Below are 20,707 nucleotides of genomic sequence, written 5' to 3' on the forward strand. Positions count from 1 at the left end.
AAAAGGAAGGAGCAGAATAAGGGACAACACGGGTGACGGAGAGGAAGAGGGGTGGGCAGCAATTTTAAATACGGTGATGAGACGCTTCATTGAGGAGGCGACCTCTCAGCAATGACTTGAAGGAAGGGAAGAGGCGAGCCATGTGGCTATCTGGAGAAAAGGTTTGAGAGGTAAGGTGGAAGACAGATCACGTATGGCCCTGTAGGTGCCATGCAAGGTGGCAGAGACCACCAATCTCTCACCAAAAATTCTGTTTACTCTGCTACATTTCCCAGCCTCCTTGCAGTTGGGCAGGACTGTATAACTAGTTTGGGCCAATGAAATAAGACTGGAAGCGTAGTGTGTCACTTCCAGGTTCAGGCAACAAAAATCCTGCATATGATTCCCTGGCCTTTCTTTCCCTGATGTGGTAGCTGCGTTCCAGGTGGTGTAGCTACAAAATGGTAGAGCCTCCATGAGCCTGGGGTCCTGAGTGACTACGTGGAGCGGAACCTCCCCTACTAACCTGCATATGATGTGCGTCATGAGCTGAGTCGCCAGCTGGTAGCACCCTGGAGAGAAGCCGCTGTCCGGCACTGACTCTAGGTTAAGCTTCTGGGATTTAGGGGTGGTTATCACAGCAGCGCAGCTTAGCCCATCTAGCCTGACACAGAGGACTCGGCTTCCACTCTGCGTTAACCGAGTCAATTGCCATTCATTAGAAAAATACAAGCATCATTGCTTAGTTTTAATTTCTTTGCTATTTGGTAAATGTAGGAGACTGTATTTTCTAAAATGGCCATACCAAAATCTCCCATGCCTCATGCTCTTATCATGGCATTGGCACTCCTCTCATTGAGAGGAGCATCTCTGTTCCTTCCCCTTGAATCTGGGCGGGCCTGTAACTAGAGTGAAAGTGAGGTTATGTGACTTCTGAAGCTACGTCGTAAAAAGTGATATGGCTTTCATCTGGTCCTGTTGGGACGTTTGCACTTGGAAGTCTATTGCCATGCTATAAGGAAGCTGAGGTCATGTGGAGAAGTCAAGGGTAGGTGTTCCAGGTGACCTTCCCAGCTGAGGTCCTAGCTGACAACTAGACATGTGAGGGAGCCTTTGAGATGGCTCCAGCCACTGTCTGTCTTCAACCACATGAGAGACCCTGAGGGAGAACAAGGCAGTTGAGCTCAGTCAGCCCAAAACCATAACAATAATAATGTTGTTTTAAGCCACTAGGTTTTAACGTGGTTTGTTACATAGCAATAGATAACCGAAGAGTGAAGCTGAACATCTTCACCATTTTTATCTAATATAAGAAGTCTTGGGGCCAGCCCCGTGGCCAAGTGGTTAAGTTCGCACGCTCCACTTCGGTGGCCCAGGGTTTCACGGGTCCGAATCCTCAGCGTGGACATGGCTCCGCTCATCAGGCCAGGCTGAGGTGGCATCCCACATGCCACAACTAGAAGGACCCACAACTAAAATATATATACAACTATGTACTGAGAAAAATGAAATCTTTTAAAAAAAAGTCTTTTTACACTAGGATGCCACCTCCTTGACAAGCCTGCTTTTCTCATTCCAGATAAAAGTGCTAAACAGGATGAGGCAATGGATGAAACTACGAGAGATGCCCCTCAAAGCTGACACAGATCATTAACAAGATGTTCTGAGTATAGCTGTTCAATTAATACACAGTAGGTGTTCAATAACTATTTGTTAAGTGAATGAATAATGCTGTCTATGGAGCGGGGAATACAGAGAGGTTGGTCAAAGGGTACAAACTTCCAGTTACAATGGGAATAAGTCCTGGGGATCTAATGTTCAGCATGGTGACTATAGTTAATACTGTATTATATACTTGAAAATTACTGAGAGAGTATATCTTAAATGTTCACACACACACACACACACAAAGGCAATTATGTGAGGTGATGGAGATTTAACTAACCCTATTGTAATAATAATTTCACAACCAATACATGTATCAAATCATCACATTGTACACCTTAAACTTATACAATGTTATATGTCAATTATCTCTCAGTAAAGCTGGAATAATAGTAATAATAATGCTGTCCACATTTCTGCATCGTATTTAAAATATATTATAGTCAACCAAATTAAATGCTTTGATGAAATTCAGACGTATTATGCAACATTCCCCAGAAATACCAGTCTATTAAACCCTTTTATTATAAAAGGCTTACAGCAAAGTTGGCTTATTTTCTCCTTCTTTTTTTTCTCTTTTGTTTCCTTTCCATCAAACAAATAAAATAAGTATATATCATCTCAATGTAAAAGATTCAAGGGGCCAGCCCGGTGGCGCAGCTGTTAAGTGCGCACATTTCCTTTTGGTGGCTCGTGGTTTGCCAGGTTGGATCCCGGGTGCAGACATGGCACCGCTTGGCACACCATGCTGTGGTAGGCGTCCCACATCTAAAGTAGAGGAAGATGGGCACGGGTGTTAGCTCAGGGCCAGTCTACCTCAGCAAAAAGAGGACGATTGGCAGTAGTTAGTTCAGGGCTAATCTTCCTCGAAAAAAAAAAAAAGATTCAAGTAATACATATGAAGGAAAGGTGAAACATATCTGTACCTCATTTGCCCCAGAGGCAAGCCTTGCTGACGGCCTGGTACAGATCCAGGCCTTGTCTCTGTACGCTTGCATTCATGTATACGAACGTAGTACAGCAGAGTGTATTTTCCAAAAATGGCCACGACAACATTTCCCATTCCACATGCTCTTCTAAAACCTTGCCATGCTGCCTGAGATGGAGGCTCCGTCCACTACCCCACAACCTGGGCAGCCTCTGTGACTGCCTCGCCCACGTACGACAGAAGTGATGTTAGGTGACTCCTAAGGCTAGGGCAGAAGAAGCAATATTGATTCCCCTTGGCTCTCTATCCCAGGACACACACTACTGGAGCCCTAAGCCACCTTGTAAGAAGTCTGGCTACCCTGAAGCCCCATGCAGGAGACACCACACAGAGAGAATAGAGAGAGAAAGGATCATAGCTTTTCCCAACCCCACCTTGCTTGAGTGCTCCCACCCAGGCGCCAGACATGTGAGACAGCCTCCGCCCCAAAGCCTGTCAGAAAGCAACAGCGTGAGACTCCGACCGAAAACCACCCAGCTGAACCCCAGCCATCAGCAATAATAATATAATGATAGTTGTTGTTTTAAGCCACTCAGTTTATAGAGAGTTGATTAATACACATATCCCCACACCTGCTTATTTGCATAAATGGCCTACTGTTGTATAGATTGCTCTGAGACTTCCTTTCTTCATTGAACAATTTGTCTCTGAGACTATGGTGCATCAGTGGGCCCAGATCCACTTCCTGCTTTGCAAGGCCGTGGGGCATTCTATGGCATGGATATTCCATAACAGAGCACAGAGGAGTTTCAAACAACTTAAGCTGTGGCCCGGCTCTTCAGAGGAAAGCTTACTTGGAAGCCCACTCTGTGAAACAAGTGAAAGCAGCCACCGGGCCCCCACAGTGCCTCTCATTAGTAACCTCCCTGGAGGGAGAGGCCCTTGAAGGAACTCCTTCTGCACCACAGGGCCCATCCCTCATCACTCCCCCAGCAAGTTTCATAGCTGCTCAGTAAATACTTGTTGAACGGAAGTGCTCCTTCTGGATAGGAGCTTCACCAACGCGGGAAGTGAAGAAGCATGGTGATGGCCCTGTGTCAACAATGAGAGAAGGCCTGCGCTGCTTCCTGACAAGTCCTCAGACCCGTTAGAGACGCGGTTGGATGGGTGACAAGGCGCAGAGGAGAAAGAATACAGTCTTTCCTATCGATGGTTCCCTCTGTCAAACTCCAGTCAACCTAAAAATAAATTTAAAGTAATAGGATAAAGATAAGGAAATACAGTGGAGCACTTCAGCTTTGAGAACACTGAGCTTCCAGGATGGGTGAGGAACCCCCGCTGACAGGGTGCCTCTCTTCTGTGTAGCCTCCCATTCCATCTCCCCACCAGGCTTCCCACCTTGGGCCTTTGCATTTCCGGAGAGTCGCCTACTTTTGAGAAGACAGGGCAAGTCCTCGACCCCTCCTGTCACCCCATGAAAGATGCTTAACTGGTTATTCATCCCCTACCCCCTGCCCGGCCCCCGCCAGCCCTCAGAGATAGTGTGAGTGTGGCACAGGTGCACACACACTTACACAATCATTAACATGCTGACTGGGTGAGGAGTCCATCCCTCCTCTGTAACTGGCGTGAGGAAGATGGGAGAGGGAACCTCGAGCTTTGTCCACCCTGCTCCTTTACTGTCTCCCTGCCTCCCCTTGGTGTAATCAGTGCCAGGGCCCCCTCCTATGCCCTCCAGGTACACAGCCTCTGGTTGCTTAGCAACGGCGTGCCTCTTCCCTCTACCTCAGCAACCTCCCCTGTAGCTCTAGTAGCAGCTGCAGCAGGGAGAGCCAGGCTGGACCCCACAGGAGCTGCCGCCGCTGCTGACAGGGAATGTGTGGGAACAAGCCCCAAAATAGGCCCGAGTGTGAAACCCAAGGTTCTTTTTTAAGACCCAGGTCCCACACTGACTCTTGGAAAGTCCTGCCATGCTCCCCTGTCCCCAGCATCTGCCAGGTGGCTTGTTCCCCCTCCCATATTGGGTGTCTCAGCCCACTTCTGTGCTGTCACATGTCTGCCCTTCTTTCTGCCTTGGGTCTCTGGATCTGTCCCTGTGGTCTCTCCCTTTCTTGGGGCTCAAGGCTCCTTGTCTTTTTGTCCATCCCTTAACTCCACAGCCATGTGCGCCTGTCTCTGGGGTCTCTGTAGCTGCCCCAGCCTCTCTTGCAGCCCCTCCTGCTCAGACCATGTAACTTCTCCTTCACTAACACAAATCTCCTCTCTCCCCACCTCCAAGGGCCCATCATCACTGTGATAATTCCATGTTGCCATAGCAACCATGACCACACCCCTTGTTACCAAATTTCTAGGAAAGGCCTGTGGTGGGAATGGGTCACAGAAGAGGCCCCCAGGGGAATCTTCCTTTCCTCACTAACCTGCCCTGGGTTTCAGCTTCAGTGGAAACTCACACTGGACTTCTGGCCAACCAGAAGAGGGCTAGGGCCAGAAAAGAAAGAAAGGCCTTCCTGCTGCCTTCCCACCATCCCCTCAGCTACATTGTCCGAGTTCCCAAGAGAAGCCTCGGGAGAGGCTCACCTGCCATGGTCAGGAGCCTCTCCCACCCGGAACAGTGCTCCCCTGCCCCCAGCTGCACCACGCCTCCAAGGGCATGGTGTCCATCTCCCTGTCTGTGTCCACCTGACTTGACTTCTTTACACTCCCTGCCACCCCACCTCCCTCCGTCCTGAATGCTTGGGTCTGACAATACGATCTGCAAATTAAGAAGCAAGACTAGGGAGCAGCCAGCAAAGAGTGGACCGAGAGGATATACTTCCAGAGTAAAGGGAGGCAGGGCGGAGCCCAGCTCCCAGGCAGAACAGGGTTGGAGGGACGCTGAAATGAGGGCAGGAGGGAGGTTTGGGGAGGGGTGTCTGGATTCTACCTTCTAGCAGAGGAAGCAGGCAAACAGCAGATGGAACTTCCAGGCAGGAGGCCGGACCAAGTGACCTCACCCAAACCCTGTGGTCTGCTGCTATTGCAACCTGGCGAGTCTCCCGGCTCTCCTGGGTCCCCAAGTAGGAGAGCTTTTTATAGTTCACTCCCCAACTTGGGTTTGAATAATTAAACAAGATGGACAGAAATAGCAGCTGGACAGTGAAGGCGGGTTATTTTGGGGTTTTCTGGAACACAGAGTGCTCCTGGGCGTCACCCTATCCCTGCAGGGGGTGGAGCCACCATCAAGGCTGATGGGAGATCCTGTGGGGGAAACCCACCCGCACCCCCCAGGGTTCCTTGGGTTGACAGTATTGCTCTCAGCCAGAGGAGGGTCTCACTGCTTCTTTCTGGTCTTCAAGGAAAGAGAGGGCTCTCGCTACCCTCTGCTCATAGCTCCTCCCCTGGCAGGAAGACCCTGTTGTCTGTCAGCCCTTCCACTTCAGAGATGGTGACAGATGTTGAAATCAGATCGATAAGCAGCTGCAAGACAGGCTGAACCAGGACGAGGTGGCTACTGCTCCTCTGGCCAAGGAGCTGGAATCAGGTGACAGGAGGTCTTGTTCCCCTCTCACCCCCCACTATAACTATTGGGAAGCCGTTGACGGAATGAAGGTTAGGGTGGAGGATGGGAGGCAGAGCTGGGGAGAGGAATTGGTGGAGGAACAGATCAGGCTCCAGAGAAGAAAAGGCCAAAGATGCATTAGTGTCTGGGCTGAGAAGCTCTGAAGGGGCAAGAAGTTCCCCTCTTCCAGCTCCCTTTTAGTGTCCTCTGTCCCTGGCGGAAGCCCAGCCTGGGTTTCCTGGGACAGGTTTTAGAGCTGAGTTGGGGATGTGGAGAGGTTGGGAGGCCCCCCCTTGGGTCTCCACTGCAAACCAATCATTTGCGGCTTGTTTGCATAATGCTTTTGGTTTAACCACAGAGATTAGAGCCTCACCCCAATTCTACCTTGAGGCTGTACCACAGAGCTTAAAACCTGGGGTACAGAGGGGGCATTTGTAACGTTTTCTCCCTTCAGGGGTGGGTTTGGAGGTCAGATTCCAGGAAGTACTGAAATCATTCACTCATTCAACAAACTTTTTAAAGCATCAACTACAAGCCTCACATTGTGTTGGTACTGGGAATACATTAGTATGGCGAGGTCTTTGCTCTCAAGAAGCTCACAGTTTAGTGGGGGAGATGGCCATCTTAAAACTACTCCTTACGATTATTGAGCACTTACTATGCAATAGATACCACACAAGAGCTTCGTAGAAATTGTTCCATTTAACTTTCATGGCAAGTCAATGGTCTAAGTAGCATTAGCCCCATTTGACAATTATCAGAACTAAGATGAAGAGACTTGTCCAAAGTCACTCAGCTAGTAAACAGTATAAATGGAATCGGAACCATGCTTACATGATTCCAAGGTTTGTGCTCCTAACCACTGCCCAGTGGTCCCTAATGCATGGAAGGAAGAGGTAGGTCCCTTAAATCATTAAACGGTGCGGGTGTTCAGAAGAGAGTGAGATTGTCTCTAGCTGCAGGTGTGTACTACGAGAGGGGGGAAGGGGTGTGGGGGGGGGGGGCGGAGCAATCAGGGAATGCGTCCTAGGGGAGGTGGCTGTGCACTGGACTCCATTTATTCTACAAAGACTTAAATTGACTATTTACTACGTGCGTTGTTCTTGGTGCTGCGGGTACCAAAGTGAACAAAATCCTTGCACTGTGGACACTGACAGGGATAGAGGAAAGGCTGAAATTATAATTGGGTGAGTCTTCAACGCCAAGTCTCCTTTACCTTCAGAATTATTCTGCTCCTCCTGGGTTTCTCTCCCAGGCACAAATACCCAAATTTCTGGGGAATCTAGAGAAAAGGCTTGGCCCTCCTACCCTGGGAAGTCCTTCCTAACGTCTATCCCGCATTTCTTCCAGTTCTAATAAATTTCCACACCCATTCCTCTTTTTCAAGGCCAAATCTCACAGCAGTAACCGGGCAGGCCAAAAGCATCTGGCCCTTTAAGGCCACTTTCTTCCCCCCACGTGCCGTCTGGTTGGGCTGGCGACGCTGACGCACGCGTGACGTCAATGGCAGCTGGCGGAGTCTGGGCACGAGGAGCAAAGTTGGGATGGGGGTGGGGGCCGAGAGCGTGAAGGCGGTTCATTTGCATTTAAAGGGGCCACTCCCGGGTTAGTGCTCAGAGCTTTAAAGAAATGTGTATCTGGCAAACTTTCCGTTTTGGGCTATGGGGCAAGAAAAAGGCGTGGTACAGCTGAAGTCAGTGGTGACTCGAGTTTGCGATGTCAATTATGTCCTTCCGCGGAAAGGGGAAAATAGTCCGTCGGTGCCCGAGCTGAAAGCACGTGACCTGGAGGGGGCGGATGGCGGGGGGAGAGAGAAGGAGGGAGGAGCTGGGGAGACGACTGTCAAGCTTCGTTTCAGCTGCCCCCACCCCCACATCCTGCCCACCCTCCTGCAGCTGCCACCACATCCTGCCCAGCCGGGGGCAGGCAACTCTTGTGGGGGGGCACTGACCGAGGACCTGGCTTTGGTACCCCTTCCCTGCCCCCTTCACTTCCAGGGTGGGGCCTCTGCCCTTTGCCCCGGGCCTGGCCCCAGGCACCCTGTCTCTGAGCTTGGGGCACAACTCTGCCAGCACAGCCTTGGACACCTCTCTGCCTGACTAGCACCCCTGTCCCCCCAACGCTGGCCCAGAGTCGGACTTGTCAGAGCAGAGCCCCATCCCTGGGCTAGCACAGTTATCAGTGGACAAATAGAGGTGTTCAATAAAGTTTTTATAATCTTGAAGCAGATACACAGCTACATACATACACATATACAGATTCATGTAACAGACATCTGCTGAGCCCATTCCATGCAGGGTCCTGCAAGGCCCTGAAGACCCAAAGTTGAGTTAAAACTGCTGCCCTCAAGGAGCTCAGGATCTGGTGAAGAAGAGTAAATTGGAAACCCAAAACGTCAGTACCATATGGTGTGTACTGATGAGGTAAATACAGAGTAGAGAGCACTGTACACAAGTGGAGGCAGAGGATGACACACATGTCCACATGGAGAATATATACACAGAAGGACCACCAGGACACAGGCTGATGGCCCTTCCCCTCACAAGCAAGGTGGAAGATTTGGGGAGAGATGGGGGAACTTGCTGGATTACTGTAAAACTAGGAGGAAGAATGATCAGCCCAATGGAGGGGATGAGATGGATGAAGGTCAGGGGTGGAAATTGTCCAAACGACTATGGGGAAGGCAAGAAAGGTCAACCAAGCAGCCATACAGAGGCTGGAACAACAGGAATGGCATCCCAGAGTTACGGAACAGCAGGCAGGAAGAGGAGCAGCCCTTGAGATGAGGAAGACCTTTCCAGATTAAGTTGGATTAGGGATGCTTGGGGGGGCATGGATAAGGGAGCTGTTGGTGTCCCATTGCCATATAAACTTTTGAAGATGATACTGCACAGAGGAGTTTACACATACTTTTTAGGACTTTGGTGGGCATCTGTCTGACTCTTAGGGGATTTTATAGAAACTTTGGGCTGTTAGATGACTTTTCTCTAGGAAAGATGGGTTAGTAGCCAGAAGGGGAGAAGGAAAAATGAGACTGAGGTGTCTGAGCCTGCTCAGGCATTTTCCACCTAGAGGATTCTAGGACCGGTTATCCAGGGAATAGGAGAAAAAGATGTAGTGAGTCACTTTTAGGAAATCATTATAATCTAACTTCCAACAACATTATTCCCTAGATCCTTTCTTAGTCCGCCACGGAAATCAAGACCTCATGTTTGTTACTTATCCTTTCTCATTAAGTTCTCTCGATAAATAAAGAAAGAAAAATTCTGCCTCATTTGCCATGTCTGCCTCACCTACTCCTACTCTGTTCTCTAATGAATTATCATTTCAGCATCTCAGGGGCCAGGACACTCCATCTCCCTTACTGAGCTCTTCCCTCCCCTCCTTTCTCCCTCCTGATCTTGGCCCTTTAACACCCTCCCAGGTGACTCACCTTCCTTCCTCATTCCTTTGTTAAGGACCCAACATTCCATGGCAAGGAGGACTAGCTGGCCAATCACGGCCCTGGCAAGCCTGCCTCGGGCTTGAGATTGGCTGGAGCTGTGGTTGGCGGGAGGCTCACCACGCAGTTCTATAAGGGGTTGGGGAGGGGGTTTCTGGGAATTAGCCCTGGGAAAGAATTTGTTCTGGGGCTGCTTAGGTTTTGGGAGTGAATCCTTCAAGTGGAGCTGGGGCCAGAGGGGTCTCTGGCTTGGAGAGCCTCAAAACTAGGGGCAGGCTGGGAACTCAGCTCTCTTGGTCTCCTGCGGGCTTGGCTGCCCCCCTGCCCACTTTGGTTTTTTTCTGTGATCTGGGACCCAGTGGTCTGAAGGCTGAGTTCCCAGGCCTATTCGTAAGAAGTCTTTTCCAGCAGCCCTGGATCTCTCCAGTCTCAACATTCTGCTTTCCCGACGTCGGAAACAGCCGGAAAATAAACACCCTGATGACTAAACGGTTTCTCCAGCTAGAGCCTGGGGAAGCACTAAAAATAGAGGCCACAAGTGAGGGGAGGTTCCCCACTTGAGGGAGGGGGGGCACTTTCCCATCCTGCTACTTCCAAAGCCCCAGGCCTGGCACAAGGCTCTGTTCTTCTCAGAGTCCTTGGGGACGGGGCAGATGGCTCCCCCTGCCTACCCTGAAGTCCTTCAGGCAAGTTAGCCCTGCCTGGCAAGGAATGCTGACATCGTCTGGTGCTGGGGCCCCATCTCCCAGATCCAGTGGGCAACTGAGAAGCTACATTTGGGGACAAAGTGGGACACTGTTTAAATCAGGTTTCCTGAGGGAGGGGCCAGGTGGAAGGGTTGGAAACTGAGGCCAAGGAAATAGGAGTCTGCTGGCTTCTGGTCTTAGGACTACAAGACAAGCCTTCAACCTATTTGCAGAGCAATTCCACTGAACTTGCCTCCTTTGAGGCTTGTATAGGATAATGGGCCTAAAGGTGTCTTTGCAAGTCCAGCCCTTGAGTTATTATAATGCAGCATGAGGCACTGTTCTAAGCAATCTACTTCTATGAACTAATTTAATTTTCACACCAAATATATGAGTTAGGTACTATTATCCCCATCTCCCTTTTTACCCGTGAGGATCATGAGGTACAGGGAAGTTAAATAATGTGCCTGTGTTTAGTTAACAAATGGTGGAATAAGGATTTGAACCAAGGCAACTTGACTACTCCAAAGTTGATGCTTCTAATCACCACGACATGCTGCCTCTCTCTGTATATAATAGTCTCTTCGGCATTTGACCCAGAATCAGTTTTTGTTCAGTAACTCAGACCCAGCCAGATAGAAACCAGGGTGTGTGAAGAACTGAGTGCCCTTCTGTTCTGCAAGGTTCTTTGAGATCTAAGCTAGATTCCATCATTTCCTCAACCTCCAGGTAGAAAGCAGCAGGACTTGGAGGTTAACAGTGATGCGAGAGAGCAAAGGTGACGGGACATTTGTCCAGTAGGCACAGCCCCTACACTCCTGCTTAGGACACAGAAAGATTCGCCACACCCTGGGACAACCAGAATTTTAAATTTTAATGTTTTTCAAAGAGCTACTACTGCTTCTTTAACAAAATGCTTTTGGGCGTTTCCTACGCTGGGAGAAATTAGGGTCCCGCCCCTTTAAATTGCCCCCCTCGGCTGTAAGTGCTCTGGGGCCGCAGGCACTGGGGATTAGGTCACCCTACAAGTATGAGCTGTAGCTTTAAATTGCTGGGCGTCTGCCGAGCCGGGCCCTGGGAGGGGAGGGGGCCTGTCACAGGTAGAGGGAGCAAACGAGCTCCCCAGGTAACTCCCCAGAAATGAACATGTCCCTTTAAGTGAGGCTTCGGCACACACTAAGTGGAGGAGATGGAATCTTTTCCCCACTTAGTGTCTACCCTTAATTTATCTACTTCGACTCCCACCTCCCAACTCTCTGGGGGCTTGGCGGGAGGAAGGTGGGGACGTCGAGATAACGTGTGTCTGGGAGAGTGTGCACGGAGCCCGCGGAGCCTCCCCGGAAAGGACCTCCTTGAGCGCGTGGTGGCAGCAGTGCCGGGCGGCCGTCCGGCGAGCTCGGAGGGGCAGCACGGGCGCGGGCCGATCCCTTTAAAGGCCTCTGGGTCTCGCCTCCCTACTTCGCCTGGCTCCGTCCCTTCCTCCCTCCCTCCCGGCTGGCGGAGGGATCTGCCGCTCCCGGCGCTGCAGCCTAGCTTTGGAGGGCGGTGGGGTGGGGGCCGACCCGGACGGGCCCGGCCGGCCCGAGGGAAGCGAGGGGCGGGGCCGCGTCCTCAGGTCCGCCCCTGCTCCGGCCCCGCCCCTCCGCCCCCACAGGTTCCTCCCATTGGCCCCCCCGCCTGTCCATCACCCCTGTCCCCCCACCCCTCAAGCTAGGCTGAGCTGTGCCTACGTCGGCCTCGACTCCCGGGGGCTGGAGGAGTTACCTTTGGAGCCCGAAAGGAGGAAGGAAGCAAAATATCAACAACAGCCGAGGCGGCTCGGGCGCTCGGCCCCGGTCCCCTGCTTGACCGCCGCCCGCCTGCCCACCCCCGTGCCCACGAAGGGGGCCCAGGCCCCCCGGCGCCGCCCAGGGCCCGCGCGGACGCCAGCCTCATTTATTATTCCCCCCGCCCGGATCTTCGGCTTCCCGGTGTTGAAGATCTCCCGGACTAGGGGCGAGGGCTACCCCCTCCCAGCCGTGACACCCCCCCCCTTCTCCCAGCGGGGCTGGTGAGTAGAGAAAAATAATGCTCCTGCCGCTTTAAGAGGCCCCCTCCCCCACCCCGTCCTGGGGTTGGGGTGGAGGGTGGTCTAGACCGTCCCCCTGAGGGGTGGGATGGGGTGGCCTCCTGGGCTGGGAGGAACTCGCGGAGCGGGCTGTGTGGTCTTGTGGCGTTGGTGGGAGATTACATGGGGACTGTTTGTTTGTGTTAGGGAGTCGGCTGTGGGGGATAAGTGAAGTGGGCTGTAATTCCCTTAGGTGTTGGGGTCGGGGTGGGCACCGGCGGCTTGGGGGCGCGCCGGTCTGTTGGTGTCTGGGGGTTACGACGGCCTCCGAGTGGTCTGGGAAGGGGTGCCATCCTCAGAGGGGGTCTCCGGTGACAGCCGGGAGCTACTGACATTTTAACAGCCGGCCCTCCCTCCCTCTCCCTCCCAGCGCCGCCTGTTCCCTCCTCCTTGGCCCGAAATGGTGCAGAAGGGGGCCTGGGAGGGCGGCGGGAGGGTGGGGGCGGGGGGAGCCGCAGCTGTTTGGGAAGCGGGGGAGGGAGGGGGGATGTTGTTCAGATGACACCGGGGTGGTGGGTTGGGGTGCGTGAGGGTGTGTGCGTCCGGGGCCCGGGTTTGCCGGGTGCCTGTGGAGTTGGGACGCAGAGTCACCACGGAGGTGGACACCACAGGACCCTTCCTTGGGACCTCCTAGCTCGCTTCTCAGACCCTTGATCTGGTTTGTCAGCAGCCCCAGCTGAAGAACCCCCGGCCAGAAGTTTGCAGCTGTTCAGCATCTGGGCAAGAGTTCTCCACTCCCTCTCTCCACCTATGGCAGGCTGAACGGGGCTGGGAGTGGGGGTCGAGGGGATGTTGGGGGGGCTTTTGGGTAGGGAGGGCCAAGGAGACTCAAATGCCTCTAGTCTCTCACCCCGGTGCCAGCCCACATCCCATGAGATTTGGGTCTTACAGGGTTTGGGGAAAGGGCCTCCCTCCCCCCCTGATTCAAACTGACCTCTCAGCAGCCTCCGGAGGGCTCTCCCCATAAAGGAGGGCTCCTGGGTGTGGGCACGCTCGGTGCCGCTGACTAGGTTATCCCAGGTTTGTCCTTCTGAGTGGGAGGTACTCTTTGCCTCCCCTTAAGCGGTGCATTGTTGATGGGTTGGGGGAGGGTACAGTGGGTGGATCCTTTCTCCCCGGCCCTGTACCCAGCCCCACTTTTGAGGTCCCCTCGTAGGCCTGGTTTCTTTGGTTTGGGGGAAACCAAATGCCCCTCTCCCCTGTGCTTTCAGTGGGTCTCCTAGGCAGTTCAGGGGCCAGCCTGGACTATGGGAAGTTCGCCGTCTGGGGCGGTGACCTTGGGCTGCTCTGGCCTGGAGATAGCAGGGGCGCTCAGGCCAGCGTGAGATTGGGTGTTTTGAAGTTAGGAAGCTGTCCACCTCCCACTCCCCTCCAGCCCCCCAACAAGGAAGTCTCAGTAGCCACAGAGAGCACTGAAAAGGCACATGGCAGTGTTCACAGATGTCTACCCGCCTGTGGCCGCTGGGTCACACCCGCCCCAGGACTTAGCCTGGCTGTCCCAGCTCCCACGGCCTGCCTGGGAATGAATTTCCTTCCTGTGGTTTCCCAGTGTGTTGGACAGGAGATGGGGGTGGGGTGGGATCAGTGTGAGGGTTGCTGAGGACCTGTTTAGATGGGGTGATGGGGGGACACTGGAGCTTATGTGTAACTCTTTCCCCACTTTCCCCAACACAGGCATTTGGACCCTTGGGTCTCAGTGATCAGATTCTCTTTGTTGTAACTCCTCTGCTCACTCCCCCAACAACACACCTCATATGTGTTTGTATATGTGTGTGTATATGAATGTATGTGCATGTATATTTGTAAGGGGAGGAGTGTGGTTTTTCTGGGGAAAGGAGGATCTTTCACTCATGTTCCTTTAGAGACCAGAGAGGTTGAGCTTTTTACCTGAGATCACACAGCAAATCTGTGTTAGAACTTTAGCCCCACGACTGCTCTTTCAGGCACAGCTTCATAGTAGGAGAGACCATAGGAAGAAAGACACAGTCCTTAGTCTTGGAGGCCCTGGTCCAAGGGGAGAAGCAGGACCCAGTCAGAGAGCTTCATAACCCGTGTGTTGGAGGATGGGCAGGGGAGATTGGGCTAGAGCTTCTGTCTGCTGTGCCCAATGCCTGGAACAGAGTAGTGGAGGACTTGGAAGGGAGCCGGTGCTGCCCATTGTCCACCTTACTGTACCCGCTGCTCCTGGGCTGAAGGGGCTGGGGCTTCTCAGCTCTGCCCCTCTTGGCTCCTGGCTCTTCTCATAGGCTGGGAGATATGATAGTCTTTCTGGCTGCTGTTATATAATCTCTCCCCAGCAGGTTTTTGTTGTTTTTTTAAAATCTTCCCTGGGTCTTTCCTGGGAGGTATGATGGGGGGGAGAAGGAAGAAGGTAGACTTCCCAGGTGGGGGGCTGGAGGATCATTAGCAAGGAGGCTGGGAGAGGCCCCCTGGCCCCTGAGGGGGACAGGGGAGAGGAGGCCTTGGGATTAGACCGTCATTCATTGTGACCTAGCCCCTCCCACCCTCCTCCTCTGACCCTGCCCTGGGAAGGTCTCTCTGCTGTGGGCCTCCCTGGCCCTCGTGCCCTCAGAGAGGCCTGGCCCTCTGCTTGTCGTGTCAACCTTTTCCTTCTGGCCAGCTGGGCCCCCTGCCCTCCCTGGTTGGCACTGGGTCCAGAATCTCAGTGCTTACCGTGGCCTGGTGTGGGCGGGCCCTGTGTTGAACACTTTGCCACCCACTCTGTACCTCTGTGGGCAAGGGGAGGCAGGGGCAAATGGGTGGGTCCAGCATTTCCCTAGTTGTGTTTGGAGCCAGGCCCCTGCTTGTCTGCCGCTCTAGTCCGGAGGGTGGTGGCCTTACTGGAGAAAAAGACTTGGTGCGGTGGGTAATAGAGGCCTCGACCTCTTGTGCCGGCAGAAGTCACAGTTGGTGTTCACCGTGGTTCCGTCAGTGGGTATGAGGATCAGACGTGGGCCTGTCACCCATCATCAGGGTCAGATTCTGGGTCTTATGGCATGTGGTGGTGGGGTCTCCCCACCACTTGGGACCATGGCTGGGACTTGCCAGGCTCTCAGAGGTCAACTGGTTTGAGGCAATTATCTCCCTTTTACACGGAAGGAGGAGATGGTGTCAGGGCTGGCATAGCCTCAGCATCACTGTAATTGCTGGTGGCTTTTATGAGCCAGTCATGGGGCCAGAGTCTGGCCAACCGTCTGTTCTGTCCCAGTTTGGTGACTTACTTATGCGGGGGAGGGGAAGGTGTTAGGTACTAGTAGCTCTGTTCTGGAAGCTGGACACCTTACTGTGTTGTGGTTGATGTTACCTTGTCTGTCCACAATTGCAGCAGGCAGAATGGAACTTAGACTTCAAGAAGAACTTCCCAGTGGGGCTAGATGGGAAAGAGAGAAATGGCTCTAACTTGGCCTGGAAAAGAAGGGGATCTCAAAGCACTTTCTTCTCTGGTGGCTCTTGGTGGCTCTGCTGAAAGGCCTTGAACATTGGCCTAGCAGAGATGGTGCTCTTTGGCTCCTGGAATATTTATTTTCTCTTCTCTCCCCCTGCCTGGGGCTGAAAGTCTTCTGGAGCCGTGGGGGCTGGGTGGATGTCTGTGCAGGCTGGCATGCCCAGATGCACCTGGCAGGTCCACGGCATTTCGTGGTGGCACACATGCACGAAGGTGTGTGGCGCATACACACCGGTGTGTAGACACCCCCGGAGCAGCTGCCACTCTGTGGGGGGTGGGGGGAGGGGTAGTGAATGGCAAAGATGATTAAAGGATTGGAGACTGGGGATAGGGTGGGGAGACTGGAGGCAAGAAGGCGAAGGGCATGCAAGAGCTCTGGAGAAAGGAGGCTTGGCTACAGCAGGAGGGATTGAGGTTAGACCACAGACGGGCAGGCCTAAAGCATGGCTCGTAAGTTGAGAAGCCCTGGCTGACTTCCATCACTACCCCTTACAGTCCCCCTCATTTATTCCTCTCTGTGGCCCTGGCCCAGCCTGCCTCTGCCCCTCAGCAACCATGTGTCCTTGGGTAAGTCAGCTTTCTAGACGTACAGGAGTTTCGCCAGCCTCATGGTGATCAGAGCACCTGGGTGTTTTGGTGGTTTGTCACTCGACTCTGTTGCCCTCCCCACTCACGCTGAGGAGCGAGGCCACTCTGAGGTGTCCAGATTGCATCTGCGCCCTCAGGCATTTTGGGGCAGATCCCTGGCCTGGGTGATCCCCAAGGCCCTTTGCATCTGACTTTTCCTTTTCCTGAGGCTGCTGCTACAGCCTGCCCTTCCTGAGAGCCTGGCCCAGCTTCTGGCCAGGTCTGGAGACAGACGGATGCATTCACTGACTCTGCCCAGGACCCCGATAGCCTTCGGGAGGGCAGGCCCTTGTACCTGCTGTCTCTCCCTTCTGCTGTGGGCTGGGAGGGGAGGGGCCTGTCCGCAACTCTGGCCTGTTGCTGGCCACACCCAGGCGGGACCATATTTACTCATTTAAACTCACCCTCCCAGGAGGCTCTGGGCTCCAGGCCTGGTCACTGACCTTGGCGTGGTGCCTCTGGCGGGGTGCTCTGGCCACTCCCGTAGGAGTTGGGCAGACCAGGGAAGCATATAGAGAAGGAGCTGTTTTTGACCCCTGGTGAAGAGAGCTTCAGTCTCAGGCAGTGCCCCACTCTCCCTGTTTTCTGATATACTTTGGAGACCCAAAACTAGAACTTTCGAGGTCCCTGGGGACTGGAGGAAGGAAACTTCCATTTGCTGTGCCCCTGTGTGCCAAGCTCCGTACTAGGCATGGAGACATATGGAGGCTCATTTGTTTCTCTCCACAACTGTTTTTTATGTTTGGGGCGACTGAGTCAGATTTAAGTGACTTGCTCAAGCTTTCTCAGTTAGGAGATGATAAGGGCTTCTGTCTGGGGTTGGGGGAAGGATTCTGCCCTGCAGCTGGGGCACTGGGAAAGGAGGTCCGGGGGAAGGAGGAGGATTTGCTGAAGGAAAGAGCTAACCTAGTAGGATTCCCTGCAGAAGGCAGAGGATTAGGGTTTGGTGGCAAATTGAGGGGGGTGTGCTTCAGTTCCCTGAGAACGTGTTGTCTTCTGATTGACCGCCATGGGAGAAAGCCCCCAAAGCAGCGGTATGAAGGCGGAACGGATGGCACTCAGGGACCCCTCCTGCGTACCCGTTAGTACCCCTTGAGCTACCACCTGAGATGGATGAGGAGCGAGACTAGAGTGGGACGACTTGAGCCACAAGAGTCCTGGGCTTGTCTGAAGGCAAGAGGCATGGCCGACACGAGCTTCCCAGGCTCAGAAATTAGGGGATCTGCCATGGAAGGAATGTGCTGTAACTCTCCGGTGGAGGGAGACCCTGCCTGCTCTCAGTCCAGGTCACGCGGGGAAGCAGTGTGCTCAGGAGTCAGCCCACCTCTGCCACTTATTTCGGGTGACCTTGGGCAAGTCCCTGCCTGTTTCTGAGTTGGTTTCCATTTCTATGAAAGGGAGAAAAGGAACCTCCTTCCTCATTAGGAAAGGAAGGAGGTTCAGTGGGAAAATGTATGGTGCTCAACTCAGAGTGGGTGCTTAGAAAGGGGGTGCATCCTTTCTTCCAGACATCAGCTCCAGCCCAATGTCAAGGCCTAGGACTTGCCTGCTAAGGCAGCCACCCAGAAGGTGGGGTGAAGTCAAGGTCCCTGGGTAAGGACTTGGTGTGGAGGGGGGCTGGGGAGGCCTGAGGAGACCTCCAGGTCTGGGGCTCAGTCTGACCCTGGGATGGGCTTGGGAAGCAGAGCCCAGCCCTGCCCTCCCCAGCCAGCTGTCTCCTTGTCTCCGGACCTACCCCCTCCACACTTCGCCCCATGAGTCTTAGCAAATCCCTCTGGCTGCGTGCTTTCTTACTCCTCATGATTTCCCCACCCCGCCAGCAAATACTTGGGGTTGAGGGTTGGGAGCACAAGGAATAAGAGGGAGCTCATCCCCAATCCTCAAGGGAAAACTTACGGTGGGAGTGGGCGTGGGTGGGGAGAGGAGGGGTCGGTCTCTTCCTTTTTGTGGAATCTCCCCACTCCAGTTGGATCAAGTGACATGGAGACAAGGGGATGGAGCAGATCACCTCGCACCCGGAGTTTTTCCTTTCAAAGCATGTGTGTATTCTGTGTTCCGTGAGGGACAATGGTTGGGGGTAGACTAGGAGGAAGGGCTGATCTCAAAGAGGTGCTTCGGGCCTTCTCAGTCACATCTCTCCGTGACCTCTGAGCCCCTTTCCTCCTGCCCCCACAGCTGCCTGCCTCTCTGCTGACTCCCCTTTGCATACCCCATGGCAGGCCTGTGGGGCCCCGGCTGACTGGGTGGGGACAGGTGTCCTGGCACAGCTGCTCTCTCTTGTCTCCCCCACCTGTCAGTCCAGGGGGTGGGGAGCTGACAGGGAGGGGAAAGGAGGAACCTCCTGGCCCCTCACCTGCTCCCTGGGGTGGGGCCCTGGTTGTAAAGTATAGCAGAAGGATTGAGAGTAGACAACAGGGAGGACTTCCCACTCAGAGGAAGGACAGCTCCAGGTCATAGAAACGGCAGAGCAAGCTTGGTGGGCAGGGGTGCTAGGTGGCAGAAATCAGAGGGCTCTTTGCACAGTGTCTTCAGGAAAGAGTGAGGAGCTGGGTGTTGGTGAGGGGCACAAATCAAATCTGGGGGTGAGTATTTGTATAGCTGTGTGCAGGTACCCACCCCTACCAAGCCGGCCGCCCGGCCCCCTTCCATCTGGCTGGGCATCTTAGCTTCACCTGGCACCTTTCCTGAAAGCAGCAAGCTAATCCTGTAAGAGCTGCCTGGCCGGCCGCCTCAGCAGGCCCACGCAGCCGCACTGCCTGCCCTCCCCTGCCAGGGGCTTGGAGGACTGTCCTTCGAGTCAGAAGGAGACCTGGCCACTGCCCTCAGCGGCCCCTTTAAATCCTCCGTGGCTTCCTGAGGTCATGATGTCTCTAGGAGGATTTGCTTTCCCTGATTGGATTGGCCTCTTTCACCCCCCTGGCTGTAATTGTAGGTGGACACTTCACATTCTGATCCTCCACCTTTTCTGCCATCAGCATTGGTGCTGTCCAGTCTGAAGGCCCAGGCCTCAGGGGGCCCCCTGCCCTCTCTCCTTGCCCTCACCTCCCAGCAGTCAGGGCCCAGACCCCTTTCATCTGCTTCAGCCAAAGCAGCCATGCCCCTGTTCTGTGGGGAAGAAAGGATCTTGCTCTTTAAACAAGGGGACAAACCACTGCCCTGAAAGGGAATGCCCTTCTGAGACTGTCTACTGCCTGCTTTTCTCCACTTTTTCCCTGAGCCTGCTTTTCCTTTGGCCAGGGGCCCACACTCCATAGTTGCCCCATGCCCTCATTTCCATGGGAAGTCCCTCCCCTGATCTAACCATCAGCCCACCTGCTGCAATGGCAAGTAGCCCAGACCCAGCACTGGTAGCAGTATACTCACCCCAACGGCTCTTAAGCTGACCCGCCCCCAAGGCCCCAGCTGCCACTTTCACTTCTGTCTCCTGAGACCCCAGAGGGAAGTTGGGTGGGGAGGTGGAAGGTGACACACTAACCGTCCCAACCGCCCCCACCTCTCCTCAGTCAAGGCTTCGAATAGCCAGGGGCCCCTGTCCACCACTCTCGTCCAGATGACTGACATGGGCTTAGGTTGCAATATAAGGGTTGGCTGCAGTAGGAGGGATGGTGGTTAGATAGCAGGAAGGACTTCCCAGGAAAGGAGACCACTGCTGGGCTCCATTGTTTCAGAGGGTATGGCTGGAGGTGTAGATACTACAACTGGACAAGCGGAGGTCAGTTTGACCTCTTCAAGGTAGGCAGGGGACTGGTTGTCTTCCTGCTCCCATTGGTTGGAGTGTAATGCCAGGGCTCCCGTGCTCTCCCAAATGTTACCGGCTGCCCATGCTGGGTTGGGTGACTTCTAACAAAGCAAATTTGAGCCCCAGAGGCTAATTTGAGGCCAAGAACTCAGACCTGGGAAGTCTTCTCTGTAGTCTTGCATATATCCTGCCTGCCGTACGAGGCCGTTTCCCCTCATTTTGCGCTCTCACGAGTGGATTTTAGAAGTGGGAACAGAGGTAGAAGGAAAGCATAGCCCACTCCCATCCTGCTGCCGCCCCACCCTCGGCGCTAAGGAGGGGAATGAGGCTTTTCTGTTGCGGAGCCCCAGGCAGCATCACTGTGGAGCCATCACACTTCACCCTAGGAATTTATCGAACTCCTTGGCTGCAGTGCTTGCTTATTCCTCATAATCTCACCTTCCCCCGCCCACTTCCCTTCCTGGACAGGGGACCTAGACGGGAGAGGATGACCAGTTGGACTGAAAGCTCTAGAAAGATGATACTCCTGGGGGTATTTATCAATTCAGACA

The 20,707-nt window shown here is 53.8% G+C and overlaps 1 protein-coding gene and 1 long non-coding RNA gene across 8 annotated transcripts in view; one reads left to right on the forward strand and one right to left on the reverse strand.

Moving 5' to 3' along the window:
* Window positions 1–3,147: 3,147 nt before the first annotated feature.
* On the reverse strand, window positions 3,148–5,676 carry LOC138924078 (uncharacterized). Its single transcript, XR_011438690.1, has 2 exons — window positions 5,496–5,676; window positions 3,148–3,810 (listed from the first exon to the last, which is right to left on the reverse strand). It is a non-coding gene; the product is annotated as an uncharacterized lncRNA (long non-coding RNA).
* Window positions 5,677–11,930: 6,254 nt separating this feature from the next.
* Window positions 11,931–20,707, forward strand: part of MEF2D (myocyte enhancer factor 2D) — a 33,198-nt gene continuing 24,421 nt past the window's right edge. For 2 of the 7 annotated variants that reach the window (XM_023640998.2, XM_023641001.2), the window contains exon 1: window positions 11,931–12,288. The gene's annotated coding sequence lies outside the window, so the exon portion shown is untranslated. Of the gene's footprint in view, window positions 12,289–12,841; window positions 13,066–20,707 lie in introns of those variants that run through there. The other 5 variants (XM_023641000.2, XM_023641002.2, XM_070267032.1 and 2 more) reach the window with 3 other exon arrangements.

The sequence above is a fragment of the Equus caballus genome, chromosome 5 (genome assembly GCF_041296265.1).
Source record: "Equus caballus isolate H_3958 breed thoroughbred chromosome 5, TB-T2T, whole genome shotgun sequence".
NCBI classification, from domain to species: domain Eukaryota; kingdom Metazoa; phylum Chordata; class Mammalia; order Perissodactyla; family Equidae; genus Equus; species Equus caballus.